We start from the raw sequence: 13,715 nt of genomic DNA on the forward strand, positions 1-13,715 counted from the left end.
GAATAGCGTAAAACCATGTCAAAGTACAACAATTCCTACACTTCAAGTCCCAAATATGTATCTCTAGTCTAAGAATACAAAGATACAACCTTGATTAAAACATCACTCATGACTACGATCCATAAAGTGATTTTGATGCGGGTCAAGTACAATACTTATTCTCGTAATCAAGTACCTATGAAGTTGGTAGCAACTATTGCTATTCTCATCTCCATGAGAATCAACCAATCCACTCATATTAGTCTTACCTCATAGATGCTCCCACAACTATGAATGACTATGGACATTTTAAATAACCTAGTTATTCAAGGATTTAAACATTCTAATATAGAACACAACAGTTATTTAATGAAAGACTCATATCCAATATATCAACTCATCACAATATATTTTGTTTGTATTGTTCCAATATCTAAATACTAAATTTCAATCAAATACATCTACTTATATCAACAAGGACCTATAGCATCAGCTTCACTTTCATGCTTTAGCTAATGAATGAGCTTGTTAAGTAGATTTAGCAAACTTGATTTGTATAAACTTCTCGAATACCTACATTTTTAGTTTTATATATATATATATATATATATATATATATATATATATATATATATATATATATATATATATATATATATATATATATATATATATATATATATATATAGAGAGAGAGAGAGAGAGAGAGAGAGAAAAAAAAACTATTAAGACTGTATTAGATGCTTAAATAATACTTAGATACCAATACTTGCGTAATGGGATAATTCATAGTCATAATGGATTATACATTAAGCATGTTTGTATTTGGTTCCCTAAACAACAATGTACTCTAACTCTGATGTATAACTGTAATTAAAATCTACATGGAACTACTATCCATGTAATTTCTCTTCATTCATAATGAGAATACGCCCGATTGAGAAACATCTCAATTTATTTGCAAGTTTAGCATATGTGCAACAGCTTAAGCATAACTTCCATTCAAATATTTTGTAGATTAGGAATATTCCTCTAGTTCTCTCAAGTACGTTAGAATGTTCCTTTAAGTTACACCATGACTTGTTCTCAGATTATATTGGTATCAATCGACATGCTCTATGCATATGACTTATCTGGCCTTCATGCATAGTCATGACATATATGATTAATCCAATTGCAGCAGCATATGGAATACAATCATATTATCTAGTTCAAAACATTGTACTAGGATTTTGAGGAGTGCTTAATATCATGGCATGCGGTATTTTACAAGATAAACTCTCTCAGAGTCTTATATCTTAAGCTCCTTAAGATCTTTGACAATTAATGCAATTTTACTTAATCTTTTAAGTTGTCGTGATCTATCTATATAGATTCTTATTCTAAGAATTAGTATGTCAACTACATATAAGACTATGAATGTTACTGCGCTCCCACTAGTTTTATAGAAAACATAAGAGTCATCTTGATTTATAATTAAATCACACTTTGCAATTAACTTATAAGAAAGAAGATTCTTACTTTGAGATGTTAACTTTAAATCTTGAAAGATTTTCACTTATGTATGTTTTCTCTTTTAAAAACTCACTTACTCTTTATATTCGTAATATATGGAGGAAGTTTAATCAAGCCCATACATGATAATCATACATGAATACATCTCTATGTGTTTCATTAGTTCTTGATCAACTATTGAGCAGATTTTACAACAGTTGAAAACTTACTAATTCCAAACTATGATGCATTTAGCTTATGGATCTTTAACTCTTAAAGTTTTATATCTCTCCCACATAGAAAAAGAACTTTCTAAGTACTTGTCTTCTGGAATGATAATTAGTGGGATGGTAGAAACTTCATCCTAAACAATCATTTATGATAATATACATAAATGCGGTTAGTAGATGCTATAGTGGTTAAGCTTAGTGTCTAGCATAAGCTTCATAACTCCATACCTTTTATATAAGGATAAATCATAACTCGATATATATTTGTTGTTGTAAGCATTATTCCAAAAAAATTATAAATTAAAAAGTTCTTTAAAACATCTTATAATAAACTGCAAGGTCTATGTTCTATCCTCTTCAAAAACTTGTATTATCGACATTCAACCAGTAGCCAGGTGACCTTATTGCATTAGAGAATACAAAGGATACCTCGGATATCAAAAGACAAATCCAAGTGACCAGGTGATCCTATGCCACACGAACCATACAAATGACGAGTGAGTGTTTTTGACGGAATGAGTTATGAATCGATTCCACAACACCTAAGATGTTCCAAGACGACTTGGTTTATAAAAATAATTTTCTTTATCACAACGGAAGTTTAATGATAGTCTCGTTAAGTTGTATTTCAATCTTCATTATGAAACAATTTCAGAAAATTAAAAGGTTTCAACAATAACGAATAAAAGTCGTCAGTGAAATTGATCTAAGTATCTATCAACAATCTATTCATGGATTGAAAAGATTACATACATCACTTATGTATAATTCTTTATCAAGCCTTTTGTTCTTTAACTACTAACAGATAAGACACTTATGAGTCATCTTCCCATATAAATAGGATTCACATATATTAAATGAATCAAGCTCATTTGCCTTCAAAAATTACATTCTTTTGAAGTTGGTATATGTATTTATTATTTATATAGTCATTATGATTATGACATAGATAAGTTTGAATCAAATATCATTTGATTCTTTAGGTGTTATGATGAGAACTATCAATTTGGTGAAAGCTTATAGATTTACTTCATAAATAACATTATGAGAATATATTCTTTAACACATAATACATCGCTTCAGAACATGAATGTGAACATCCATTAAATGATAAGTAAATCTAGATTTATTCATAAATTACAATTGTTACATGTTCCTATAAGAATAGGTACAAAACATCTATTGTTTAAAAAAAGACTATAACATCACGTTTTATATCTTCAGCACATAATATCATTCATTTGTAATCAGTTGATTATTTCTTCCAATCATCAACACAAAATATCAGTTATTAGTGTCACATGGAGTATAAAATACTCATGTGAATGATGGATAAATAAATATTTCTATCATATAGATATTAAAAGTCTTGGTCAAGTCAGACTTCCTCAGCATAATGAGATTAGACGAGTAGTTCATCTTTTAGTGTCCAGTTTCTTCCACAATAGAAACAACAGTAATCATTTTGATCCATTCTTGATTTCTGGGTTTATGTTGTATTCCCTTAACTGAACTATAAGTCTATTTGAGTATACAATCTCTTAGATCTTCCTTTATTCAATGGTTGAACAAATTTGAAGCCTATTCTACTGTTCATAATGAATATCTGCTTCACTTGATGAGACATCTGATATGTTTCATAATTATCCAAGACTTTCTGCAAGTCAAGGTTAGTTACTTTAGTATGATGTGAAATACATCAATATCATCACACTAATACTTCCATCAAAGTATCATGCTCAGACTGACTTGATTGAAGAGGTTGTTCAGGTATGAGACATCTTAGTATATATAATTTATATTTATCCTTAAGGTAGAATCTCAAGGTATTATACTAGTTAAAGAAATTATAACCATCAAATGTTACTGTCTCTTGAAACTCAACACGAGAGAGAGAGAGAGAGAGAGAGAGAGAGAGAGAGATTTTGCAGGGTGTAAGAGTATTAACAGTTATAAACAGAATTTAACAAAGTTTCATTTAGTATTTTCAATATTAAGTCTTTAAAAATTAATACCTTTTATTGTTTTTAAAACATTAATTTACTAAAGTCTAAAATCCAAGTACAAAACAAGTAATTGGTTAGGTGACATTTATCCCATTAACTTAATCAAACTCGGTAGGTAGCGATTACCAATTGCATAAGATATGTAACTCCTACATAATGGGATCCTAAACAACTATTGCTTATATTGGAATGTTTGATCCCATTTATGCCTCAGACGTCTCATGCTTAGGTGACCTTTATCACACAAGATTCCGATTAAGTCGTCTTACTTGAAACAACTTGTAGTATTGCAACTAACCAGTGACAAGGTGACCCTTTAGTCACCAGAAACTACAAAACTACCCCGAACATCGTAAGACAATCCTAGTGAGCAGGTGACCTTGTGTCTACTAAGACCATAAAAATGATACCAAGTGTTGCTCACTTGTTATGAGGTTCTTTAGGTACTAAATAAAACTTCATTTTATTTACCATTAGCCGCGATCAATTATAAACTAAAATCCGATATTGTAAAGTTTAGTCATAGAGCTGTTAAGAACCGGTAATAGTCTTAAATAAAATTTCATTTTATACTTAATACTTGAAGTTTTGGATGAGTTTTAAAATCACAATTTTAAATCTCATTTTAATAATAAAAAACTTATGACTCCATGAATTTGTAGAATAAACTCACTTTATTTTATAAACACAATTTTATGCATCTTATGATAAAAGAAATATTTTGATAAACCAAAACTTGGGTGATGATACTTATGTTTTAAATATCATTTGGCATGCATAAAACATAATATCAATATGTTGCACTATGTTTAAAACACTAATATTATATATTCAGTTTCGACGCAAAAAATAATCACTAGTTTTATTATTTGTCAGTATCATGGTTCTAAAAAACACGCCATGGCATGCCTCAAGGCGTGCCATGACGCGAGGCGTGGTGTAGTCGTTACGAAAACGTCCAAGGCGGGTTTGTTAAGCGTGACGCTCAAATAACGTGGCAAGCCGCACCTTATCGCGATATGGCACGAGTTTTTTTCAAGGCGCGAATATTTTTTTTTTTTTGAATTTTTTTTATCGGGCCCAAAATACTTGAGTTTTTGTTAACTTTTTATATTAAATACTAATATAACACTTCTAAAAACTTGATATACTTGATAAAAATCAATAATTATATGATTTATCTCTTTTAATATATATAAAATAGCCATGCCTTGAAAAACATCATGGCTCGCCAAGGCTTGTTATGACTTAACTTTTACCTTGCCGCCAAGTCACGCCTCACGTTATTTAGAACCTTGGTCATTATAGAACTATAAACCGATTTTAGTCTTTTTAATAAAAAAAGTCTTTATTTATTATAAAGACATGAAGTTTATATAATGTTTAAACACTTTTTAAACCATTTTAAATATTTTAAAGTTTGCTATTTATAAGTTTTACAATAAAACTATTTTGGGAAATCTCCGGAAAAGTCCTTATATTTTACCCTAATTTACGAAAAAATCTCAAACTAAAATTTGTTTACGAAAAAGTCACAATTACCGGTAAAAATGACGATTTGATCCATTTTTTTCCAGTTTACCGGTTTCATTACTTACTCGGTTTCATTAAAGTCTCATTATTTTACTATAATTTACAAATAAGTCCCAAAATAAATTAAGTAATGATTTGACCCTTTTCTCCATTTAACATACATTTACCCGCTTAGAACTTATTCGTAAATTATGGTAAATAATTGGACTTTAATGAAACCGGGTAAGTAATGAAACCGGTAAACCGGGAAAAAAGTGTGATATCGTCATTTTTACCGGTAATTGAGACTTTTTCATAAACAAATTTTAGTTTGAGATTTTTTCGTAAATTAGGGTAAAATATTAGGACTTTTTTGGAGATTTCCCAAACTATTTTCACCAGAAAAAAAATGATTTTTAACTGGTAACCGGTAAAAACGTTTTTTATAAATATTTATTTATAAACATCTTATGTTATCTTTTAAATATTTTTTTTACTCAAACTCCAAGTGATATTATCTTATGTTAAAATGTTATTTGACATGTAAAACTCATTTTCATATACAAAACATAACATAAAATAAACATCACAAGAATTATTAAATCTTTCCTAAAGGACTTAAGGGATACTTCAAAATGTCTTCAAGCTCCCACTTGCCAAGTCGATTCTTGCTTGCAAAAAAAACTTCAAGTCTTCATGTTGTAAAAGTTCCTATACTTAAACCATTAAGACTATAATTAAGCCCAAAACCAAAAGTAGAAGCTTATGGTTGAGATTATGGTCTCAAATTGTTAAGTCATCTTCAAGGTGGTCATTTCTTCATCTTGTTACATTTAAAAATAAATACAACTAGTCTAACTATTTTATTACAAAAAATCAACAAAAGAAAAAAAAATATCTATTTATCTATTACATCTTATGAATAAATAAGTACGAACCAAACACAACACAAAGGTTTAAATGGCTTGTTTATACACAACAACATATCAAATATTATGGCAAACAACTCTTTATTTTTTCTAAGACGACTTTTATCTAACCAAAGTGAATGAAAAATGGTTATACATAAAAATAAATAATTTTAAACAAGTTGCCAAAGAAGACAAATATGGATATTTCTTAACCAAAAGAAATTCATGCTTGTTTTCCAAAAACCAAAGATTATCAAACAGAAATGATAATTCTAACATATAAAAGATAACTCTGATACCATTGATTGGTTTTGATACAAAATATAAGTGTGTATTTCATAAAAACCGCAATGGAAGTCTTCTAAAAATAACAAGTTTATTTTTGAGTTTATAACAAAACCAAACCATCTAGGATCCATTTATAGAGGTTAGAATGATATTAAAAACAATTAAAAAGTGTTTTAGAATGACAACCTTTGAATCCTTTGAATCCTTTTGAACCCACTTGGTTTTAGGGTGTTGAATCCTTTGAATCCTTTTGAATCCTTAGAAAAATCAAAGTGTATGATTTTCTGTACAAGTATCCACCATCAAGATAATGCACTTGGAATGCTAGTTCCTTTTTGTATTCTTGAGTGTCTTAAGCTTTTAAGTACTTAACTCAAATAAGCACTAAATGAGACAACTCAAGAGGGCTTTTAATCACCAACACTTAACTTCAAAAGCGAAGATGGAGAGACCATAGAAAGCTACAACTTTTTAGAGAAGAAGAGAAGAAAATATGCACTTGAACAACTAGCGAAAATTCATGCAAGACACACTATTTTATAGTCTCATGCAATGTAAGGGCTTTACATTAAAATACTCTAAAGTATTGGTAGCCTTTAGGAGCATTGGAGACATGGCATGAAGGTTGACAAGCAACCTTCACTCCTTTATATAAACTTTTCGTCATACCTTGATAAAGAAGAATAATTATTTAAATTTTATAAACTCAAAGTTTATAAAATATAAAATTTGTCTTTAGTGTAACCTCCTAAAAATCATGATAAAATTTTCATTTTTAAAACCATTTAATAACCCATAAGTCTTACAAAACATTGTTTCCAAAAAGCCATAATCATAAATCAGAGTATCTCTAAAATCATATATCAATACAATATCCAAGGATGATGTTTAAAGTCACGACTTCGCTTTGCCCCTATCATCTGATGTACCTGAAAGCATAAAATCAAACCTAAAGTCAACGCTTACTGAGTTTACCCCAAAATACTCCACACCCAAACAAATAAAAGCATGTAAACTGGGTCCACAGTCATCGGAGTGGATTACCCTTAAGCCCACAACATAAGTCTGGATTGCCCTCCCGGCCCTCAACTTATGTCTAGATTTCTCCCGAGTTTGTTGGCTCCCGCATAAAGCAGTATCGCCTCAAACCAACCGCACTATGTCAACATATGCAACAGATAAACATATGACCAACAAATGCAAGAAATTATACATGTCTACCAATCTAACAGATCACTACCACATAGCTACATCCTATATATATTAGGATACATAACACAACCTAGTAGGCCGACATTGGCCTTGACCCACAAGTACAGTGAGGAAACTCACATCAATCAGTTATTAGAGAAAATACGAACTAAAGTTGCTGACACCCGAACTCCTCACCTTATCAATTCACCAAAATCCTTAAATCAAAACCGAGGTAAAAACCTCAAACTAGAGGTGTGCATGGGGCGGTTTGATTCGGTTATTGGTCAAAACCGAACCATAATCATTACAATTGGTTAATGTATTTCGATAACCATTAGGTAACGGTTAATATTGGTTTTGGTTGAAGGTTTTAGTCGGTTAATGGTTATGGTTGATGGTTAATATCGATTAACCATAATGGTTCAAGATGACACAAAAATATGAAAATTGAAAAACATAAAGTCCATTGTTGTAAAAAGTAAATGATTACGTATATATAATTGTATTGATAGAAGATTACTTATCATATCTAATTCTCAATAATTATCCTTTAAATTTTCAATTCCTAATATAATTATATACCATATATTTAATATTATATTATATTAAAAATATTTATTAAAATATTATTGTTTCGGTTCGGTTTATAGTGGTTCGATTTTAGATGAAAACCATAACCGAACCATATGTATTTCCTTTCCAAAAACAAAAAAAAAAACAAAAGTTTACAATCTTTGTTCCATCAGGAATTACATGATCTGGCGCCGACCGTGAATCAAGTAAGTGCAATATTTTTTAATCTTGAGTTAGGAAATAATGGGAAAACTGCAATAAAGTCCTTATCTATTGGCTTCATAATCGATTTGGTCCTTATATCTTTTTTTATTCAAGTAAGTGCCAAAAACCGATAATCGTATTCAATTTAACCATTTTATTAAGTCAACAAGTCATCCAACTTTCAAAAATTACATTTTTTGCCCAAATTTCAAAATTTATTACAAATTTGGTCCAAATTTTACACTTTTGTCCCAGATTTTAAATTTTATTAGAAATTTGGTCCAAATTTACCATTTTAACCCAAATTTTAGAATTTTGTTATGAATTCATTCTAACTTTATTTTTCTTACAACTTTATTTTTCTCAAAAAAAATTTCGAATATGTTTTTTCTTTATAAAATCATATTTATACAAAAAACATATTTTCCCATAAAAAATCTTATATTTTCTATATAAAAACCTTTTTTAAAAATGTTTTTGTATATGAAATATCTATTTATAAAAATAGGTAATTATTAAGTATTTAATAAATGTAAAATCTTTATGATTACAAGGAAATAATATATATATATATATATATATATATATATATATATATATATATATATATATATATATATATAACCAAAAAGTATTGTGTTATTGTATAACTTATTCTCAACCGATCAATAGATAAGGATATATAGGTATATTAACATAATAATCATTTAGTTCTCTTTAAAACTTTCCACTAATTCAGGCAACTTAAAATAATTAAATATTATTAATTTAAAATCCTATAAAATCACGTAGCTCGACATTAGGAGAGTCAAGGGGGAACGTCATACCTACATAGAAGAACCGTTGTTCATTGACTTTCTAAGGCATAACCTTTCGCCCCCTACTGAAAAGGGGCAATTAGCTTTGCACCACTGATAGACTACTTAAGATTCAATTCAAAAGGCCCTACTTAGTTTCGTAAGCCTTTGTCATTCTCAGTCTACTAAGTAGGGCATGAGGCCCCCTGTGAATCCGTAAATTTGAGGAGCATGCCGCAACAAAAGGATGGTCCCCTATGCATTTCATTCTTTCCGGAAGGGAAAAAAGAAGTACTTCCCATCATAGTGAACCCCTCCTTGTGATCGGGATGAGGTAGATGCCTCCCAGATGGGGGCGGATCGAATCGAGGTTTCCTTAGGTAGCCACCGACCTACAGTAATCCTTAAACTTCCGTGCTTGGTGGAGAAGAAGCGAACAAAGGTACGCTCGCTTGCTGTCTTGTTCTCTGTTGCGAACTGGGATCGCTCGCCAGCTAGGTCAGATTGGAGCAACATTGTATGAGAACATATTACCCATATTCGGGGACAAGGGGCGAAATGACCTCTCGATCTACTTACTGCAGCCCAGGAAGAAAAATGTCGTTTAGGCGTTACCTGTTGCTCCGATCTCCCCTACGCCTAGGACGTTGTCTGGGCCCACCAAGAGCCATAGTTAGTTGTTGTTTCCATTTGGTAGTTTTTTTTATCGTTGTTGATACCGGCAAGACCCAGCCAGATGATGTATGTTAGTTGGTAGTGAGAGGACTCTTAGTACCTGCATACCTAAAAAGGGGCGCTGGTTCAAAAACAAGAATTTTTATAATCGTATAACACACTATCTCAACCGTAATACCTTGAGTCATCGACATCACTCTAACCAAAACATCTGCATCACAATCCTCTTTGGTCATTAGCTTCATCGCAGCCAACATCGAAATTTGAGAACATCGACAAACGACCAGCCAATAGCACGGTCTACTTAATCATAGGGATGGGTAATGTTTGTGAGCACTGAGCAGTAACGTAGCGATTGGTGGTCGGAGACGACGATTGGTGGTTTTTAAGGCGTAGTTTTCCAGCGACGTTAGTAGAGTAGGTGAAGATAATCACAAGGATGGGTAATGTTGGTTGCGAGGTATTTCATAGGAAAGAAAAAAGCAGTGAGAAATGATGGTGAAAGGTAGGCCTGGCAATGGAGCGGGTTTGGAGCGAATCGACCTTGATCCAAACTCGTTAAGCAATTTTCAAATGATGATCCAAACCCAACCCGTAACCCGCAGGGTTTTTAATGATTAAACCCATACCCTTATCCACCGGATCAACGGATTTCAACCCTTTTACCCGACCCATTTACAATATTAAGCTTAGACTATAATTATTCATTAAAACACATATAACATGATCACTAAAACCAAACAACATTCACTCCAAAACAAACATCAATTATAGCTATATAAATAACTTTTCCAATGTATTATGATTGTGGAATGTCGATCACTCGATTGCACTTCTTCTTCTTGAATCTTGACTGAAACCCTTTTCTTTTTGCTCTTGAGTCTTGATTGTGGAATATCGATTTCATAGTCGATTTCAAAGATTATAGAGTCGATTATATTAGGAGTCGACTGCAATCGGCAATTTGGATTAGGAACTGAACTGGGAAATTGAAGTACAACGTCTAACAATCTAACTCCTTGACTCCTATATGTGAAGATTGATAAATGTATTATTACTTATAAATAATTAATTTATATTTCAAAATTATAGATGAGGCGGGTCATAAACGGATCAGAATGATAGTGATCCATACCCGACCCTTTTAATAAAAGGGTTAACGGGTAAACGAATCATAAAATATGATCCAAACTCATTAATTTTGCATGGGTTTGGAGCGGATCAGGGTCAAAACCCGCTCCATTGTGGGTCGATATGGGGAAGGAAAGCTATTGTGTTTGTAGACATTTCTTTTATAAAAATGTGTTTGAATAATTTTTTATATAATATGTGTTTGTATACATTTTATATATAAACATATTTGAATACAAATGCATTTATTATAAAATAGGTGTTTATATATATATATATATATATATATATATATATATATATATATATATATATATATATATATATATATATATATATATATATATATATATGTGTGTGTGTGTGTGTGTGTGTGATTGTGTGTGTGTTTGCAAAAGAAATGTATACAAATACTTATTTGGGTGCATATAAATATGTTTTTACAAAAAAAAATGTATATGTTTACTAGGAAATAGGTGTTTTTATATATATTTTTTTATAAATATGTGTTTGCATACAAATACATTTATAATAAAATAAGTGTTTGTATACACTTTTTTGTAAAATACATCTCTGTATACATTTTTTTTATAAAAAAGGATTTGTATATATTTATGTACATAATAAATACCTATTTTTATAAATAGATATTTTGTATACAAAAAAGTTTTTAAAAAAAAGTTATTATATAGAAAAATATAAGACTTTTTATGTGAAAATATGTTTTTTTGTATGAATACGATTTTATAAAGAAAAAACATAATCGAAACAAAATTTTGAGAAAAAAAATTGTAAATACAACTAAAATTAGGATAAATTTATAACAAAATTCTAAAATTTGGGCCAAAAGGGTAATTTGGACCAAATTTTAAATAAAATTTACCATCTGGGCCAAACGTGTACATTTTGGACCAAATTCGTAAAATTTTTTGAAATCTAAGCCAAAAATATTACTTTTGAAAGTTGGATGACCTGTTGACCGGTTAAAAGGGTTAAATTGAATACGATTACCGGTTTTTAGAACTTAATTGAATAAAAAAAATATAATGACTAAATCGATTATGAGACAAATATGTAAGGAATTTATTGCAGTATTCCAGTAAATAATTGGAGAAATTTAAAGTATGTACTTTTCATTTTCAGGTGGATCCAAAAATCACAAAAACAGTGATCAAAATGTCAATGTTTTAGGAAAAATGGCAGTACTGGAGTCTAATTTCATTAAAATGACAAATATTGGAGTCTAGTTATGTTATTATTGTAACTTGAAATTCTTCTTTCGCGTCTTTGTGGGTTTTCGATCCAAATTTGTGACCGTTAAAACTATTAACTTTAGTCTTCAATTAACTAATTGTTGTTATTTTTGTAAAATGTTTTTATAGCATTTTTACTGATTATTTTATTTTTTAAGCACAGGTAATATTTACAAACAGGAAAAGTACTTAATTTTTTTTATTATGAAACATAAATTAATTAAATCTCATATTTTGCTTTCACCATGTTGTACAACATTTGATAAAATGTTGCGAAGATTATTATCATGTTAATCAATATGGATTTAGTATTTAATATTTAACTAGTAAAAAACCTGCGGCTACGCCGCTTTTGGGGTAATATAGAAAAAATCAGTCAACTTTAAAAAATATGTGCTGAAATTGTAAATCACCATAAATAGGGAGAAAGTCGACAACCCCTAAAATTAGATGTCAAAAGTGTACAACGAAAAGAAGGGACATTGGTGGAGAAAATCCAAAAATGTTGTGGCAATAATGTTAAAGTGGTCAAAGTTGGGAAAATATGGTGGCAAAATTTTAAAGGAAGATTTCTGTGTTTTTTATGTCAAAATGTAAAAGTTTTGACTACAAGGACGAAAAGTGTCAAATTCATTAAAGATTTGTGGCAAAAAAACCAAAATGTAAAACCTTTGACTGTAAGGACTAAAAGTGTCAAAGTCATTAAAGATTTGTGGCAAAAACCTTAAGACACAAAAACTTAATTAAAAGGCAAAAATGTAAAATTTTTGACTTTAGGTACTAAAAGTGTCAAATTCAATAAACTTTTGTGGCAAAAACCTAAATCCTAAAAAGATACTATACCTAAGCTCCTTTGGATTATATATATATATATATATATATATATATATATATATATATATATATATATATATATATATATATATATAATGTGGAGATGCAAATAAAACACATTAACTAGTCAAAATTAATTAACCTTTGAATTTAAAATAAGTTAGAGGAGAAATGCAATATTATTGAATAAAAAAGCCAACTGTACAATATATATATATATATATATATATATATATATATATATATATATATATATATATAAAATTGGTTGGTATTATTGCAATCGAACCAAATAGCTATCATATTAAATGGTAGAGAAACATGTTATGAGCTTGATTTTAAATAAAAGTTATTGTCACTGTAGCCTAACGAACTTATCGGTTTTGGTTTAATTAGTCATTCGTAATTTTTTTTTTTTTTTGCATTATAGAGGCATAAAGTCCATTTTAACCTATTAATTTGGGACCTGGACTTGTTTTAACCAGTTTCCATTGCGAAGTTATGTCTATGTGGGATTATGGAGGCCACCTGTTATTGTGTTGTTGTCTGACGTGCATTTCTACTCAACACATATGCCAATGCTTTAGTAAAAGCCATTGCTTCCTGGAGTGATGGGTTAACCTCGAGCTTTCAA

The sequence above is a fragment of the Lactuca virosa genome, chromosome 2, assembly GCF_052849685.1.
Source record: "Lactuca virosa cultivar CGN04683 chromosome 2, Lactuca_virosa_CGN04683_v6, whole genome shotgun sequence".
NCBI classification, from domain to species: Eukaryota; Viridiplantae; Streptophyta; class Magnoliopsida; order Asterales; family Asteraceae; genus Lactuca; species Lactuca virosa.